Genomic DNA, 20,254 nt, shown 5'->3' on the forward strand with positions numbered 1-20,254 from the left:
TATGGAATATATAGATTTTCAGTTACATATTTACACTTATTTTTAAAATAAAGGATTATGTTGAAATTATTAATTAGGTTAAGTTTATTTGTATATATTATTATGTCAATTATGAGCTGAAGCGTTCATTTAATTAATAATCTTATGTATCATGTATCTTTATGGAAAGACATAGCTTCAGTCTCTCGTTCTGGGAGAACGTAGAGTTTAGAAAAAATAACAAGCCTCAAAGCAGAGTCTTTGTGCTGCACAAGAGCTATGCGTTCTGAGGGAGAACACTAGGGCATAGTATCAAATTAGAGACGCACCTAGACGCAGGAAGAGTATGTCCGGATAAGGACTTATATTTTACTCATCTCTGCATGAGGGAGAAACATTTCAGTTCAGAATCGGAGTGTCGCAGAGATCTATTGTTACTGCAAGGATCTGGAACCTAGCATGTGCACATTCCGTAACCCTGCATACAAAGACGTGTTGCTTTCGGAAACTCCGCCCACTATTCGCACATATTAGTATGCAAGCGTCTGGATAGCAACGGACGTCTTCCGCTGGCCAAGGGATCCTGTAATTTCAAACTATACTTGAGAAGCTATGATTCAGTGCTATTCCTTCTAGAAGACTTCACCCCCTTTGTGTATAGATGTTCCACACATAATTCTTTATAAATGTGTTAAAAATTATCTTGATATATTCGTTATAGTTTGTGTTCTAATAAATTAGGTCGTAGCATTTATAACAATGAAATAAAGGCTTATATTGAAAAGAATGGCAGCTCTCACAGTACTTGAATGAGATAGGATACCGCCATGTTTATAGCAGAAATTTTCCTGCTGAGGGCCATGATGATTGAAATGGGGAATTTTCAATTGTAATATATTAATTATCAGATGACAGCACAAGGTATTCAAAATATATGTATATTTTTAATTGTAGATTTATTTTGTAATGCGTTTTAACAAGCCTGGTGCTACAAAACTTGCTAAACAGGAAAAATTAGAGCTTGGGGGGCCTCCCTCACGCCTCTCGTACAGGTTGAAACTTTTTGAAATCACTCACCAGGTGTCTCCCTGAGATTGACACAAGGCAGGGTGGGAGAGGCAAGTGTTTTTTAAAAGCATTAAATGTTCACACGGTGTTTTTATATTAAAATCTTATAACAGATATCAAGTGTTATAGATCTTTGGAAAGCTGCATTTACATACTTTCTAGTGATAGCAACTTCGTAATAAGACATTACAGGGAACTATAATTAATGGAAAAAAGTGCAAAAGTTTAATTTTGCAAAGTAAATAGATCACAGGGGTAGGTAAACACGCCGAACCGATCCCCCTGCATCGCACTCTTCCCCGCCATAAGAAAACATGCCATATGCGGCGCGAGCCTATAGTTTAGGCTAGAAATGGCAAAAGATAAAAATAATTCGAAGGGAAGAGACAAGGCAGTTGACTTTTAGACGCGGAGCAAGAAAGCAGTTGTTTATTAGACGCGTATAGAGGGGGTTTCTTGCTAGCCCGTATCGTGGTATTTCGCTCGGACAGTGTTGGTTAATTGGAGAACCATGAAGTGTCTTAGCTTGTGATAATTACTATGCAAGGCAATATTGTGAGTCTTATATAGTTTCATTGAAACTTTCAGACTTAATCGGCTTTAGATGCGAGCACTTGCCGACGAGAAAAATACATTGACACGTCCCAGTTTGAAAATGAGTCTTTGAAGTAGAAACGTCTTCGTCTATTCAGAAAAGTAAACAGTCTTCGTTAGGTAGACAGTGGGAGTAGCCTTGCATCCCAGTTTGTAAATAATTGTATATATTCATATTTCTGTTTACTTAAAGTGCTGTTTCGTTTGTATCATGTGTGTGAGACGCAGTGCCTGAACTTTTCATTTACTAGCGCAAGCGCGGACTCATCAGCGCACAAATCCATGGTGCAACGAGTATCTGTGTTATAATGCAATGCAAGTGTCAGTCAACAGCCAGGCCGTTCACAACCACCACTTAGAAACGTCCAGGCGGGACGACAACGGAGGCTGCTAGATCTTCGAAATCTTCGAGACCGGCAGACACCATCTCAACATGCTGCTGCCGGTCCAGTGAGGAGTTGGAGGATTGACCAGAGGATTTCTACAATCTACAAAGCATGCCAGATGGGAAGAAGTATGCCAACGCGGGATTCTGACCCACATGGAAACCCAAGGATGTTGACGACGGACTTCACAGAACATTAAAGATACGTGCACGAACTTGAATAATCACCGATAGAAAACATAAAAGGCCTAAAGAAAGTGTAAAAGTCGAAAGTTTCAAAATTGATTTATTTAATATCAGAAATCTATTAGTGTGAGTGATCACTTGTACAGTGTTCATTTTCCGTGTGCTGTTGGAAATTAAATGATTTTAGCAAGGATCCCTGTCGTCTTTCTTGGACTTCTCCAGGAGAACATAAGGTATGTGCAAAAGATTTATAAATGTATCCTGTTTTTATTTCAGCTGCTGGGAGTATGCAGAGCCTATAAGGCATGAAAACCAGTAACTTTTGTTGTTGTGTGGGTAATCTATTTGGAATTTCACCTCGAGTTAAAACTGCATGATTCCCTGAAATCTAGTGTCTTATGCTCACCAAAATTTAACTTATTATTTTTGTTTGGCTAATCACTTTATCTTTTGTTTATTATAATTTTGCTCTACCGATTCATTTGAATGTGAGAAGTAAATAAATTTGGGCCTTCAGCCATCTCATTAATATTAATTAGTCATAATTATCTCTCCCCTAATTTCTCATATTCATCCTCACATACCTTCACTCGACACTCTCCATGACGTCTTGTAGAGGAACTTTTGCCCATACCAACTAACGTAATTGCGTATACAGTATTTAACTTGTCCTCTTGAACGATACTTCTCGATACCCACGTTATAAAATAGAGGATATGCCCGTATGTATCTTCATCCTATTAGCTAACTGAATGACCACCATATATGTTCGTTCAAGCCATTGCGATCTTCGTATGTAGGCATGCAGTGCGTCTGTCATTTATTTTTATTAAGTCGTTGCTTGAGATTTATATATATAATGGTTACATGCTGCATGTATGGATGTACAAGTGGGAGTGAGAAGATTTTATCCAAAATAACCTTTCACAGGTAAGAAAATCACCAATCATAGGATACGTATGGCTGTGACGTATAGCTTCATGATTTTGTGGTATGGGAAGATCCTCTATTTTATAACACCCTTGGCGATATTTATACGTGACGACACCGACCGCAAAATATTCTGGCAAAAATGTGAGCAGAAAGGCTGAATCCAGAGTCCCCTGCTACATTGTGTTATCTTTGTAAAGAAAGTAATGAGAAAACATTTCGAAAATAATTTTGTCTCTCTTAGACATCAAACAATTCACTTTAGAAAATGAATTGCTAATATTTATTTTTCGTTTTCCTAGTTAGATGAAATTGATTTATTGGAAGGAAGATTTAAAAAGAAAATGATGTGTATGTAAATTAACGTCCTCCCGAAATCCTATGAGTACCATTAGTTTTATAAAACATATAGGATGTACAATTTGTTCACATCTGGAAATTCAAGTTGCTCTCTTATTGATATTTACTGCTACATCTGATTAGTAACTTTCTGTCGAAACAACACAGTCTTACATCTGAAATCGCTATCTTTATATAGTCTTAAATGTAACGAAATGTTATTGTCGAAAAGCACATCAGGACTAATTATCTAAATTAACTACTCCCTCCGGCCTCCATCTACGTGAGGAAGAGTGGGTGTACTACAAATAATAGTGAACATTCTTTGGTGCAGTTTTACTATACGAATGCATAGATTGTAAAATGTAGAGAAAAACTGAGCAAGTCTGTAATTTCTCCTCTCGTATGGGGAACAAAACCCAACCAACCACTGCGGTTCTTCTAATCCGTTCCTACTTCTACTTTTACTAGTACTACTACTTATACTATGGTTTCGCATAATAAAACTGCACATATTTATAATTAGTTAATGTAATAAGAATGTTTTACTAATTTTAATTGCGTTATTGCATGCATCATATTTCAATAAACAAAGTCCTCACGTTAAGCGGGCTTGCATAACCAGACTGTTAACTATGAACTCATTTACGATCACTTCAACTCCAAACATTTCACGGATTTAACATGTTTAATGTAAGATGAGGACGTAAAATTGAATGTGATTTATTCGAATAATAATAGTGCAAGTGCTGCCACTTAAAAATATTCAAAGTAAACTCATAGCTGTAACAAATTATACAAAAGCAAGTGTACAAAAGAAAACCTCTTTACGTAGAAGTCAAAAGAAGATTCGCTGCTACATACCAAATTGTCGACTGGCTTGGCTCGACAGTCTGATAATCAGATGTTTCTGTGTTCAAATTTAGGAGTAAGTATTTTTAAGTGTGTTCTTCTTTTCATCCGGAGATTAAGGATATTTCATTCTATAGTTCTTTGGGAACTCCCTGTCCTTCAAATTCGATTAGAACGGAACCTAAAACTCATAGTTGGGATAAAAATATTAGGTATGTTCATTATACCATTCCTATCCCTCTATTTGTAACGAAACACTATTTACATGCAAGGTGAATTCAGATTCTTTTGGGGTGATTGTCAATATGCGTGGAGAAAAAGTACTGCGAAAGCACTAGTAGTTCACGTTCAGCGCGATCGAAGATATGGCCCCGAAGAGAGAAGTTTCTTACCTCGAGAGTGGTCTCAAATTTTCCTTCAGCTTACCCCCTGAAATCATCAAAAGATTTTCCTATGAAATAGAGTATTATACTTCTCTCTCGTTGTACATTTTGACATTACAAAATCATAAATTAAGAGAATTATAATAAAAGCATAAAATTATAATAGTAATTAGGTAGATATTATCCTTCATGTTACCGATTTCTGGTGACATTAAAACTCGAATATTTTTATCCGATTCCACTCTAAAGTAAATCATCTATACAATCCTGAATGGAAAACCATATTTCACTCCAATTAATTGACTAATATATTTTTATTGTAATTCTTTTACTGTTCAATGTGTGGACAGCGAGCCACAGAAATTTCTGAGGTACAACATCCGTAATAGGCAACCCCTAACGCCTGCTCGAAGAATAATTACGCATGGTAATAGATAGCACAGCAGCGTGAAATTGCCCGCAACTGGTAAAAGCACAAATCGTAAAGAGTGTTTTCGTGCAGAACTGGAGCGAAACGCTGGTTGACGAAATGACAAAAGGGAGTCTTTGGATACTTGTACTCAGAGTACTTCTTGTTTGTATGATACACACGTAAAACTATACACAGCCACTTGAAAAAATATACGGATATCATATTCGCTGATGTGAAGATAACAGTCGGGGGACTTAATTAATCTTATAATTAATTCAAATGAGGATTACATAAACAAGTTTACTTAGTTCAAATAACTATACATATCCGCGTATCAAAAAATATACGGACAGACTATGCAGTATATATGGTAGGTTACTTTTTTAATTAACACAAAGCATTACCCTGAGTTTTGAAACTATTAACAGTAGTCCTGCAAGCAAATCAATTAAAAGTATGGATGGATCATTTGGGGGGGAAGAACCCATTGAAAATTTTGGGGGTCTAACAGGATGTGAGCTCCTAGGTTCCGGCACTACTGACTCATACGTAATACTACTTTGAAAGAAGAAATTGTTGATTCCATTATTCCTTAAATTACTTTTGAAAATGGTAATTATTGTTATGCAGTAATTTACTTGTAAATATTAAAAATGCAAAATTCGATCACACTTAAACGAGTTGGAAAACTTAACCGTATTAAAGCATGCTTATTTCCGTTAGCTTTTAAATATAACTGAAGATTCGTGATTTGTTTAATATTTGTGATATTTTACACATTGAGACACAAAGAGAAAAGGATGATTATAGTCCCAATAAACAACAATTTAAAAATGCACGAAATTAATGTTTGATATGAAATATAGACCCATTGATAGAATTAACTCTGTAACTTCCTTTCTCCATTAATTTTCCTTTCTTCATTTTCAATATTACATCCTCACTGAATTTCTCCACTGAAATTATCTTTCATTTAGCAGCATCCGACAAGAGCTCAGCCTTGTAAACGAAACATTTTAAAAAGTGTAAACGGCGAGGGCGGAAATCCAACAACGGTTGCCATATTAAGAAACTATACCACTAACCACTTATCTAAAGCGTTTCTTTTTTCCGGCTCGCCTAAATAAAGAGCCTTTTCTGTTCGCTCTTTGTAGATTGTTAATAGTCAAATTGATAGACAAAACGCAAGAATATGTAATGGGGGACTCGGCGGGCATTATATCACAGTATTCTCTAAATTATCAACATTACAGATTTTTTAAAAACAAAATACAAAACTCCTTTATTTTGAATCAAATACGGTGCGTGTATCATACTCGTAAACAAACTAAAGACAAATCAATTGCTGCGTAATAATCGTGGTTGTGGTGAAGCCGCTCGACCAGTAATATGAAGGTAGTCCAATCGAATCGGATGCCCGAACAACTAGTATTTTTTTTTTACTTTAGAATTTATGATGCCGATTGATCGTCGATGACACAAGTTTCATTTTCTTTGATATTTGAATACTTGGATGTTTCAATACTTAAACTATCAAATCTTCAGGAATAATAATAATATTAATGAACTAATAACAATTATTATTATCTTATAGTCGATTAAAAGTTAGGAGTTTATTATCGCTCAGAAAATAACATTACAACCAGAAATGTACCATTTGGCAAGAATATTCCGTTTTGTTTAGTATTCCTTACGAAAAGAGGAATTTCTCATCTCATTTTCGAAACAAAACAAACAAAATTGAGACGAGTGTTGACATTTTACATTCAAGACAGGACAAGGCTAGCTCAAATTTTCGTCTCGCTTTCAAGATGGAAATCGAGACGAGAAGAAAAGTATCGTAAAAATTAATCGTTTTATCTCGATTCTCGAAATAGTGTATGTCCATTCTTTAAGTACAAATTGCTTCATACACTGAATCTTATACGCTATTTTGTTACTTTGTATTTCGGAGTTCATTGAATTTATTGTGGTCTGTATAGGAATTTTTCTGGCAAAGCATTTATAATTAATTCTGCATATCCTACAAGTTAGGTCATTATATGCATTACTGTTCAGTGATATTAAGTTATTGTATTACAGTTATCTTCCTCAAAACATACAGTAGAATAGTTTCTAAATTAAACTTTAGTGCAACTCTTTCGTTTAAAATTTTGGTAGTAGTGCAAGTATGTCCTGGAGGTCCAGACACCCTCTCGAAATCCCGATTTATCTGTAAGTTTCGCCTAATTTTAGGGCAACATTAAAATGTTAATAGCATTATTATTATTATTATTATTATTATTATTATTATTATTATTATTATTATTATTATTATTATTATTATTATTATTATGGTGTCTGGTTCGATGTTGATTTATAATTAAGGTTTTTAAATTGATTTCCATATACTCTTATACTATCTAACCTACCAATTACACTAGTCAACAAGATTTTGGCACAGAAATGAAAATACCTGATTCTAATTGAACTTTTCACGTACAATTTGAATCTGCAATCCGTTTTTCTCCATCGCCCTCACGTTGCCCGTGACAGAGGGATTTTCAGGTAATTTCCCCTCAAATTTCCCTTTTTTTTTTTTACAATTTTTGTACCTGTAGCTCGGGTACCCTTAGGTATATAAACACACAAATTGTATTTTATGTTGCCCTGATTTATACTTAGTAAGCCCTCTAAGTTTCATAACATTGGCATTATTCTTTCTAGAGAATAAACACATTTATATAAAAATATGCTACGTGTAATGTTCGTTTTACCATATTCATTAGTGCAGATAAAATCACATATAACTTCCACGAAAATTACAATATAAGCACGGTTTATACCTCATTGGACTTCCAATAAAACATATCTTGAATGATGTGTACATCATATTGTCAATTTTGTATGAGGGAGTTTCTAGAGGGATTTTGTGGGACATTCATTCCAAAAATTAGTTTATAAGATTTTCTATCTCAATTCGCTATTTGTATATAGTGATACAGAAACAGAAACTACACTAGAACATAGTTTTATGTCTACTTAATAAATAATGTTAATTTCATGTGAATCGTATTATTCTGTCTGGAGATATAAACTTTTGTGTGTATTTATAGGTAATAAAGAATATTGTAAAACTTTCTCGGGTAGAGCAATAAATGTACTCGGGATTTGGACTTTTCCCTTCACCTTTTATTATAAAAAGTTTATGTACACAAATAATAAGAAATTCCACTAATATTAGGTAAGATTAGATGGGAGCCCGGTGACCAAGCGTCGTGAGAGGGGTGTAGATTAGGTATCTCTCTCTCGGTGACCGTGCGTCGTGAGAAAGAGGAAAGGAACCCGGTGACCAAGCGTCGTTTGTATAAGGATAGGTACCTCTCTGTGACCAAGCGTCGTGAGAGGAGTTTTAGGTGTTGTGATCAATCAGGGAAGATTGATGTTGGTCGAGGTGTGCAGGTCCTTTTTATTCAGTCTTGTCTGCTTCCATCGTGGGTACTCGTCCTTCCGACTGTTGGCGATGGTGATCGACTAATCTTCGGGAACGTCGTCTGTTTGTTTGTGTTTATTATCAACACATGTAGTTCACACGTGGTTATTGCCTGGTACGGCAACGTGGGGATCCTTACCCCCCTGGGGCGTAGAAAAAAATAAGCCACTGGATTATTTTTTCGTGTTTGTGTCAGCACGTGGAGTTCGCATATTGGGCACAGTAGACACTGGAAAACACTATAACACTGAAACACAAAATCAAAGTTAAATAGCACTGGTCACTGGTATCACTGTTTGAGGTATTATCACATAAGTTTTAAAGTTGAAGTTGGAGCACTGACAGTTTGTCCTATTAATCTAAGCAGGATCCGTATGTCACGTCATCTCCCTCAAAGGAAAGGCTGTCGAAGCTCTGCTGAGTACAGTTAATAGTTATAACTACGTCACTGATGGTAATGTCCGCAGTATATGTTATGAAGTTCGCACGTCATATAGTGGTATTATATAAAATGTTTCTAATATTGGTCTAGTTCTGGCTAGTACTAGTTAATAGATGACAAAACATACTTAGAGAACGGTTAAAGTCAGTACTTTGATAATTGTAGTCACGGCGGAAAAAAGGTTGCCAATCAAAAGTTCTGATTTTCTGAACGCTCTGTATATGTAGGTTAATGTGTTAGTGAAAGTTATATGATACGCAGCAGAGAAGCGAAGATAAAAAATGTTGTAGCTGGCCTTGTGAAGTTCGTTCGCTCAAAGTCGAAAGAAAATGCTGGCTTGCAATTTTGTTCTGAAGGAAATTGTATGTATGTATGCTTATTTATATGACAAAATGCAGGTTGGTTAGGAATTACAAGAGTGAAAAAAAAAAGACAAGGGATCGCTTGCGATTTGAGTACTAAGGTAGGTACTAGATTTGGTCACTTCAAATAGTTAGCTGTATCATAAGGTGTATCTTGGTTTCTTCTATTCCATGTTTTATTTCGTCTCCTTTTTCTTCTTTCTTCTTTGTCTGCCGCTGAAATATGAAGAGTGCGCTTCGCATGTTGCTTGTTTATATCTGCTGGGATTATATTAGTCTTGGTTTTCTCTCTTCTTATCTTCTCTTTCCTTCTTCCTAGCTGGTGCGTTCGTCATCATTATCATTGTATATGTATTCTCCGGCGGCATGAAATGGCTTAATCCTGTCAATGGAAATATTCTGTTCTCTCTCCCTGAAATTATGCGGCATGCAAACTCGACAGAGATTATTGTTTAGTTTTGAGATTATTGTAGCCGGTCCGCAGTATCTATCGGTCCATTGTGATGACTCTCCAATTCTTCGAAAGGGAAAGTAAATGAGTACTTTATCTCCAGTGTGAAAAGTTTGTTGTTTATGTCTTATGTCAAAGTACTTCTTTTGTTGTTCGTGAGCCTTCAGTAAGTTATGTCGTGTCTTTTCTCGAAGTTTTAAGAGTTGGCCCCGTTCAAGCTGTAGCTGAGGGTTAATCCGTAGTTTGCAATCGCTGATGGTCCTGAGTTCGTATCCAAATATGAGAAAGAAGCTGGATTTCTTCGTTCCTAACTGAGCGAAACTATTTAAACCAAAAGTAATATGAGGTAACAATTTTGGCCATGTTTCGTGATTTTGTTGGACGAAAATTTTTAAGGAATTGTGCAGTGTTTTCTTCATAACTTCGACTAATCCTATGTCTTGATGGATGAAAGCAGGGCAGAACTTACACTCAAAGTTATATATCTCTGCTAGTTCTTGAAGTTTCTTCGCTCTGTGTACAGGATGTCTGTCCAGATGAAAGAAACGAAAGGCGCCGAATTTTAGAATTATTTCTTCCAATAAGAATTGTTCAATTGTATCTGCTGTAATCCCATTAACAACCTTTGTCACTATATAACGTATACTTGTTTCGATGGCGACTAAAACATATTTTTGTTTTCCTTCTTCGTGCGGATAGGGACCTAAGCCGTCAAACATCCATCGTTCTCCTATATGGCCTATCGGGTGGTGCAGAAGTTCACCTTGTTGTTTTCTGGGTAGTTTTTTCAGGACTTGGCACTCCCTACAATTCTTGATTCTGAATACCAAGTATGATTTCATGTTTGGCATGTAGTATTTGTTAAGGACAGTCTTATATGTCTTAGAAAACCCAAAATGGGGAGCTGACGGGTCTTTATGAATAGACTCAAACCAATGTCCTGCCAAGCTTTTCGGGATGCACAAAAGATGAAGTAGCCCAAGTTCTGGATGTTTTTGTGTACGATACAATATGTTGTCTTTTAATCGAAAATATTTGGCTGCCCTCGTGGTGCAACTTTTTGCTGGTTCTCCCCCTTCTAAAACTGTTATAATATCAGCGTATGCGTCATTTTTACGCTGCTCTTCTCGTAAGTTCTTCAAAGATCCTGAGTATTCTATTTGGAGAATGGGTTCCTCTAGAGAATTGGACCTGTATGCATGTATATCTTCGATTGCCTGATGTGGGTCTCTGGGTTATGAAATATCTCTGCTATTCTCCTCTAAGCGGCTGATGATATCAGCCGGATGTTTCTCTCCTTCGATGTGACAGATATCGAAATTATAGTCAGCTATGAAAAGTCTATAGCGAGTGTATTTCCCTGCCCTGTCCGGGTGACTACGTAAAGAGGTTAGACATTTTGCGTCTGTAAACAATTTAAATTTACGATTGAGTAAGAAATATCTAAATTTCCGTAAAGCATATATAATAACGTATAGTTCTTTTTGCCATACTGAGCTCTTGATCTCAGTTTTTGTGAGACGTCTGCTACAATAGGAAACGATTCTTTCTTCGTTAGTTTTGGGATCAAAACAAGCTAATAGCCCTCCAATCTGGTGAGAGTATGCATCTGTGTATAGCCTTATCTCTAGCTTTTTGTCGAAATGATAGAGAGAAGGGGCATTCAAAATGTCTTCTTTCAACTTCTCAAATAATTCGTCATGTTTTTCTGTTCATTGAAATTTTGCATTTTTGTAAGAAGTTGCTGGAAAGGTTCTATCTTGGTCGTGAAGTCCTTGATATGACTTCGTAAATAAGAGCATAGGCCACAAAGCTCTTAAGTATGCGTTTGGTCGTTGGCTTTTTAAAATTCTTGATCTTCTTTGCGATTTTTGGTGAGATGCTTATCTTCTCTCCAGATACAAGAAATCCTAGTACTGGGAGTTCTGTATATAACAGGTGCGTCTTCTTGGGGTTGGCTCAAAAGTCGTGTTTCCTTAACTTTTGAAACAAAAGCTCCAAATCTGAAAGTTGTTGTTCCCACGTATAAGAACCAATGACGATGTTATCTGCAAAATTTGTTATGCGTTTAGGTAAGCCTTCTAGTAGCATTTTAAGTACTATAGTCAAAGATTGGGAAGAGGAACAATGACCCATTACGCATCTGAGGAATTTATAACTTTTGCGTGTATGATTTACCTCGAAAGTCATATATTTAGTGCTTTTTGGATGCAATTTTATCTGAAAATACGACTGCGAAATGTCCAAACTTGAAATTATGTTTTTCCCTTTTAAAACCTGTAAAACGTTCTCCGTATTTTGAAATGGAATGCTTAGGTATTTTGTATAACTATTGCATGCCTGGAGATTCAACACAAGTCTGAAATCTGAACTGTTTGGCTTTTGATTGCAATTAAAGGTGAGGAGAAATTACTAGTCTGCGTCTCCGTTATGATTTTTGCATCTAGCAGCTGTTGTATCTGCTTATCAATTTGATCTCTTACCCCTAATGGAATTGGTGGGGAACGGTGGTGGAATGACGCACTTTTATCTATACGAATTTTGTGTTCATATCCTCTAAAATAGCGTATATCCTCAGGGCTGTATGAAAACACATCCCTGTATTTATACAATAAATTGGTTACAGCTATTCGCTGGTATTCTGGTAAATCCGGATTTATGTCAAAAAGGTTAATGTTAAAAGATTTAGCAGTTTGCCTTAATCTTTCCTTTATCTCTTCTTGAGTACGCGCTTTCTTTTCGTCTTCTTCTATTCTAAATGAAAATTCTTCCACGCCCTCCTCTGTATAAGCCACTGGTGTACCTTTATTTAATGTTATTATTCGTGACGTGGGATTGGAAATGAGTAATGGAAGGTCGTTACTCGGTACTCTCATGGTCATTGCCTGTAAGCCGTATCGGTCTAATAATGATTGCAATGGAGTAATGTAAAATGCGGCGTCATGAATTGTTTATCTTTGATTCGATACAGGAAAGTACAAATGTGATTTCGCTGAAATCGTAACTTTACTTGCTGTGATGACGTTTGCATTCCTTTGCAAGTGCAGAGAGTGCGTAGTGTCTCGTGACATTTCTTCCGATTCTTGCTTTTCCATTGGAAACGTAGGTTTCCTAGGTTTTCTGTATAATGATATGGATTTATTCTCCAAGTCTATTTCAGAGAAAAGTCTTGTGAGAATGTCATTCCCAAAAATCGGATTAAAGTCAGCATCTATGATGCGGAAGTAATGTGGGAAAGTAGTGTTGCCAATTTTAAATTTAATTAAAGCTATTTCTTTTAAAGTTAGAACTTTGTTCGCAATGCCCTTGATACGAGTTTGAAATGGTATTAGCGTACATTTTGGAGTTACTTCCCTTCTTGACCATAGACTAAGACTAGAACCCGTATCTATTATAGCTGGTAGACTGTTTGTATTTATATTAATATTGAGTAACAGTTTATTATTTTCTATTCCCAGCTTAACATGTTCACGATGTTCATTATTGTTCGTCTGGGTGAAAAAATTGGCGTCCGTGTCCTTAAGAGTTTCCGCTGTTGCCTGCTCTTCTTGAATGCCAACACATTTTAATTGTGGTGGTGTCTGTGTGGCCCGCGCCGACTTTTCTCAAATGGCCCGCGAGGCTTGACTTTGGCCTGCTAGCCCATCTATGCGTTTCCCTGGTTGGAATTTTTTGGATTATTCCAACAGGTGGATGCTCCGTGATTCTTCTTGTAACAAATTGTGAAGACTTATATTTTGTCGCCCTTTACAAAATTGTTCTTTTTTCTACCACCGTTATTTCCTTTATTGCTATTCTTCGCATCCGCTTTTCGTCCGTTGTTACGCCTATAATTAGACTTCATGACATTCTGTGCTACCATTAACGATAACTCGGCCATTTGATTTGCTAATTTGGTAAGGTCCGTTTGAGGAGGTTGTGAGGGCGGGTTTTGACTTTGGTTGGGTGCGGATTCGAAACTTCAGGTGCAGAGGAAGTTGATTGAGGAGGGAAAATATTCCGCGTTGGAGGTGCAGAAGGTATCGATTGTGAATAACTAGGAGCAGGTTGGGTGTGATGCACAGTAGAAGTTGGCTGTTTTGCATAGGTTGGCATGTATGAATTAGAATTCGTTTGGCTATAATGGTCGTACAAAGGGAGTGGTGAGGGGCGGTTAGGTTGGCCGATTAAAGAATGAATTGCCTGTGACAATTCTACATAATTCCTCTTTTGCATGAGATCTTGAGCTTTTTCCAGTTCGTGGAGTCGTTCCTGCAGCCGCTGGATTGTTGGAAAGGATTCTAACGCTATCTTTTGCAGCAAATTTCGTGGTAGTCCTAACGAAAGAAAATGAATTTTCTGTTCCTCTGAAGCCTCTGGCATCAGCCTTCTGATAGCCCTCAATTTCCTTAAGAAATATGAATCGACCGATTCATTTTCGTTTTGTTGAATTTGAAAAATTTCTAATTCCGCCTTATACGCTGGTATATTTGGGCGGGACAGAGAAACTAATTTGGTTTTCAGTTGTTCGAAATTTAGTGTGTCGAATTGATTCAGATTTTGCAATTGTAAGACAAAGTCAAGAGCTACATCCTGTAGATACATAGGAAGAATTTCTTTCTTTTTTTCGGTGGTCCAAGCCTGAAGTAAAGCCAAATGATCAAACAGCATGAAAAATCGATCGGGATCGTCAGTACTGTGACCAGAATATCTAGTTAAATGAGGAATATTAAGAGGTATACGGGAGCCTGATTCTGCCATGTTGTTATCACGTTCTTTATATGTATTTTTTTCCAGATCTAGTTGTCGGTATAAATACCTGCCAGCCTGTAACGAATCAATCTACCGTTAAGAGTATTGAGAGTATTAATGAGAATACGGATACTATCTTTTATATGATCCTGCTTTTAGTAACACTTACACTGTATTGTGAAAAAGTTTAAAGTCCGTGTTTTCGTTAATAAAAAAAGCGCCCCGTAGGAAAGTCCTTTTAGTGTCTACAAATAGACGCCGACGCATCTACCATGTAAAGATTTCTCGGGTAGAGCAATAAATGTACTCGGGATTTGGACTTTTCCTTTCACCTTTATTATAAAAAAGATTGTGTACACAAATAATAAGAAATTCCACTAATATTAGGTAAGATTAGATGGGAGCCCGGTGACCAAGCGTCGTGGGCTTTGAGGTGAGGTACTCTCGGTGACCAAGCGTCGTGAGAGGGGTGTAGATTAGGTATCTCTCTCTCGGTGACCGTGCGTCGTGAGAAAGAGGAAAGGAACCCGGTGACCAAGCGTCGTGGGTATAACGATAGATACATCTCTGTGACCAAGCGTCGTGAGAGGGATTTTAGGTGTTGTGATCAATCCGGGAACAACACATGTATTATCAACACATGTAGTTCACACGTGGTTATTGCCTGGTACAACACATGTATTATCAACACATGTAGTTCACACGTGGTTATTGCCTGGTACGGCAACGTGGGGATCCTTACAATATACTATGCAAGACTTTTACCAATCACAAAAACATAACGTTGACGTATTATTGTCGGTACATAGATGGATACTCAAATACACGCATGCTTTCTGTGGAAAATAAGTCATTTTTTATATTTTGATCTGGCAACAATACAAAACAATTGATGACTCACGTAGCATGATGACTGTTAGTAGCGTTGAGTGACGGTCAAGCTGGACGTGTTTTAGATGTGGCCGCGTGTAAGTGTTTGTGCATTGTGGAGTTCGAATAGATTGTGTTGTGTGGTGATGCACTGAGTTAGATTACGTTTGTGATGCTTCATGATTGATGGAGCGTAGATTCGTGTGTGTGTGTGTGTGTGTATGATACCTTACAGGATACAAGATGGCGAGGAAGTGTGTAAATCACTCGGACAATTTCTGTTATGTATGTGGGGAGCTGACATTTAAATCGGAACGTCGATGTTTTACTCCACTTGTGAGGAAGTGTTATCAGTTATATTTTGGTTGCTGTGTAGGAGACCAAGATAAGAATTGGGCTGCTCAAGACATTTGTTGTACTTGCGTGAAAGGTCTGGCTCGGTTGGCCAATGGTGAATTAAACATGAACTTCGCAGTACCGATGATGTAGAAGGAACCAAAAGATTATTCTTCAGACTGCCACTTTCGTATGACACAGATAAAAGTAATAACCAGTAAATCTAAGCACACAGTACAGTACCCTAATTTGCGATCAATAATTAGGCCAGTTCGACACAGTGCAGAATTACCTATACCAGTACCTCCTGCTCATCTTACGGTAAATGAGGATTACGTACTTGAGGCAATTACTGAAGTTCGAAATGAAGAAGATGATCCTACATATGCAGGAAGCACATCTACATTGGATCCTCATCTGATAACTCAGGGTGAACTAAATATCCTCGTACGGGACTTAAAACTCTCCAAGATAGAGGCAGAACTTTTTGCTTCTAGACTTAAAGGCTGAAATCTGGTCTATCGTGACACTAAAGTGTGTAATTTTCGAAACCGTCGTAGAGTTTCAAAACTACTATTCCCAAGAAAATGATTTAGTGTATTGTAATAATGTTTGTGCTGTGGTGGATACACTAGGACATGCACATTTAAGTACAGAGTGCAGATTGCTTATTGACTCCTCCAAAACTAGTTCGAAGCCTGTCCTTTTCCACAATGGCAACAAATTTCCTTCAGTACCTTTGGCTTATGAACTAATATGAAGGAAATCTATGAAAACATCAAAATGGTGTTAGAAAGAATTCAGTATGTGAAATAAAAGTGGACCGTTTGCTGTGATTTAAAAGGTATTTCTTTGTTAATGTGTTTTCAGCTTGGTTATACGAAATATTGTTGTTTCCTCTGCGAATGGGACAGCAGGAACAAAGCGGAACATTACATCAAGAAGGAATGGCCAAAGCGTGCATAAACTCCTGGACAGAAGAAAATTGTTTATTCCTCACTGGTGAGCCCTGATAAGATAATTCTACCTCCTCTCCACATAAAGTTGGGGCTCTTCAAAAACTTTGTTAAGGCAATGGACAAAAGTAATGCAGGATTTTGTTACCTCAAGGAAGAATTTCCTTGGGATAGTGACGCTAAAATCAAGGAAGGGATTTGTGTAGGCCCCGAAATAAGATGTTTGATTCGTGATCAAAAATTTGAAGATCTCTTAACTCCGGCTGAGAAAGGAGCTTGGTGTTCATTTAAATGTTTAACAGAGAATTTTTTTAGGAAACCAGAAAGCCCCAAATTACCGTGAAATTGTTAGTGATTTCCTTCAATCATTCAAAGAAATTGGTTGCAACATGTCCCTTAAAGTTCACTTTCTAGGCTCCCACCTGGATTCCTTTCCTGAAAACCTTGGTGCTGTTAGTTATAAGCATGGGAAACGTTTTCATCAGGACATTTCCTCCAAGGAAATGAGATACCAGGGACAGTGGAGTTCACAAATGCTAGCTGATTGCTGTTGGAGACTCAAAAGAGATGATCCAGAAGCCAAACAAAGAAGAAAGTAGACAAATAAAAGATTTCAATTAAGGAAAGTAAGTGTTCATTTATTAAGAAGATACCACTCTCTTCTTTTGTATTATTTATTAAGTAGACATAAAATGGTGACATGGTGTGTACATCATTGAAAATATGTTTATTTCAAATCCAATGAGATGTATACCGTGCTTATATTGCAATTTTCGTGAAAGTTATGTGTGATTTTATATGCACTAATGAATATGGTAAAATAAAGAGTACACATAGCATATTTTTATATAAATATGTTTATTTTTCTAGAAAGAATAATGTGATTCTAATGAAACTTAGAGGGCTTACTAAGTATATATCAAGCTAACATACGATTTAATTTGTGTGTTTACAAACCTAAGGATATCCGAGCTATAGGTATGAAAATGATAAAAAAAAGGGAAATTTGAGGGGAAATTTCCCAAAACTCCCTCTGTCACAGGAAAACTGAGGGTGATGGAGAAAAACGGATTGCATATTTTAATTCTACGTGGAAAGTTCTATTAGAATCAGGTATTTTGTTCTATGTGCCAGAGAAAGAGTATTTTTTGTCGACTAGTGTTATTAGTATATCCACCGCATTATTATTATTGTTACTGAAAATGTAAGACCTCAATATTACGTCTTATTGCAATTTAATAAGCATACTACAGTTGATAAGAAAAGAGAAAGAATAAGAGAAATTTTCGAGGGATTAGTAATTGTAATCCTTGAGTTTCCGCCCTACGGTATGACGGTTAGGCTAAAGGAGACGGTCGAGGGATTAGTGTGTGAAAGGAAACGAGACAGGAGAAAGAAGGTGTCAGCTTCTGGAGTTTTTTAATATCGAAACTTCGGGTGCCTAAACAGAAATTAAGTAGGAATTTTCTTTACCACGATACATAGTAACACGCTTTTTGGATAAAAGAGTTTGGATTATGTATGCCTTATATTGATGTTTGAACAAAATATACCAATATAAAAAAGAATAGTTCCTATTTACAAATGTTGGTTGAACGGATATATGGAATATGTTGGAAATGGCGAAAGAAAATGTTATTATTTCTAGCAGTAGGAGTAATAGTGGAAGACGTTCGGAATAATTGCTTGGAAACAATATTCTTTTAAATACGTTTATGATTCATACTAGACCCTGAGCATGACCCTTCGGAGTGGTATTCATGAATGGTTTGCTAAACATGGTTTGTTCTCACAACAGTACGAATCAACGTTGTACACACACATGTAACGTCAGTTTGCCAGTATTTCCCCTGTGAAGAAATCTGCCTTCACTCTGACTTGTAAGACCGAAGGAAATTGAGTATATTTCATTTAATTACACATCAAAAGTATGGATATTGTAGTTGATAGAAACAACTTACCGCAGAGTGAATCGAACCCGGGCCTACGCGACTACTGTAAGACTGCGTAGGTAAGTAAGTCAAAAAACACTCGTGTATTAAGCAAATGACACACGTTTACGATAACGAAGAAATACGTTGATTTCTGTCATGATAAAATACTATAGTCAATAGACTTCAAATTTAAATTAAAAAACAAATATATATATATATATATATATATATATATATATATATATATATATATATATATATATATATAGTGACTCAGACCACTTTTTTCTGATTCACCGAAAGTATCTCCGTAATTTGTCTCTATTATATTTACAAGTAACACTTCCAAGTGTAACACTCCGATTTTGATAAAATTTCGCAGATAGATACTACATATCAAATAAAGGAATACGTGTCTTTCCTTTCTGCGCAAAAACAGTTTTAAGCGGCAAAATCCGCCACCAAGATATTTGAATGCTGAAGCCCGAAAGGCAAAAAAAAAAAAAAAAAAAAAAAAAGACCAAAGTGAACGAAATTGTGCACATATATTGTTGACACAAATTGAGCGAATACGGCTTTCGTATTTTCCTGGAAAAACGGGTAGGTGCGGCACGGAACCCTCCAATCCTTTGATCACAAAATATCAAAAATGGTAATAACAGTATGTTAGATGTGTGTAAAGGACATGAAAAATTGGAACGAAACTTTGGGTAGGGACAACACATAAGAAATAAACGAACATTATTTTTAATTTTCTGCGGAAAAAACTGTTTTAGGGGACAAAAGCCCCCACCCAAAATTGCGAAGTTTGACTCCCGAAAGGCGAGAAGAACTAGGTCGAACTGAATGAAATTATGCAGAGATATTGTAGACTTAAAATATTTCGTATTTTCTAAAAAAAACGGTTGTGTGGTTCATGGAACCCTAAAAACCCTTGATCATGAAATATCAGAAGTAGCTAATAACAGTATATCATAAGTGCATATACGACTTGAAGAAGTCTAACAAAACTTTGCGTAGAGACAATAGTCAAAAAAGAATCCAATGGGGCTTTCTTATTTTCTACGGAAAAGCTGTTAGGGGCAAAACTCCACACAAAATTTTCAAATTTGACGCGCGAAAGGCAAGAAGAAGTGGACCAAAGTCAATGAAGTTGTGTACAGTTTTTGTAGGCGTAAAATGATGAAATACGGGTTTCGTATTTTCGCAGAAAAAACATTTGGGTGGGGCACGGACCCTCCAAACCTTTGATCATGAGATTTTTGTTAAGTACTATTAACAGTATATCAGAAGTGCCTTAAGTACATGAAGAATTTCAACTAACTTTGTGTAGTGACAATACGGTAAACAAACTACTACGGGCTTTCTATTTTCTGCAGAAAAAACGGTTCAGAAAAAATTTGGAAGTTGTCGCCAGAAAGGCAAGAAGTGGACCGAAGTGAATAAAATTGTGCATAAATATTGTAGATGTAAGATGAGGGAATATGTGTTTCGTATTTTCCTGAAAAAGCAAAAACTGTTGGCTGGACCAAATCATTGGGTGGCGGAAGGAGTGGACCTAAGCGAGCGAAA

General features: G+C 36.6%; 1 protein-coding gene across 4 annotated transcripts in view; it reads left to right on the forward strand.

The window, feature by feature from the left end:
- LOC145669707 (uncharacterized) overlaps positions 1-20,254 on the forward strand; it is a 925,722-nt gene that overhangs the window by 478,420 nt on the left and 427,048 nt on the right. The gene's annotated exons all lie outside the window — the stretch shown is intronic.

This window comes from Thermobia domestica, chromosome 14 (assembly GCF_964235325.1).
Source record: "Thermobia domestica chromosome 14, izTheDome1.hap1.1, whole genome shotgun sequence".
NCBI classification, from domain to species: domain Eukaryota; kingdom Metazoa; phylum Arthropoda; class Insecta; order Zygentoma; family Lepismatidae; genus Thermobia; species Thermobia domestica.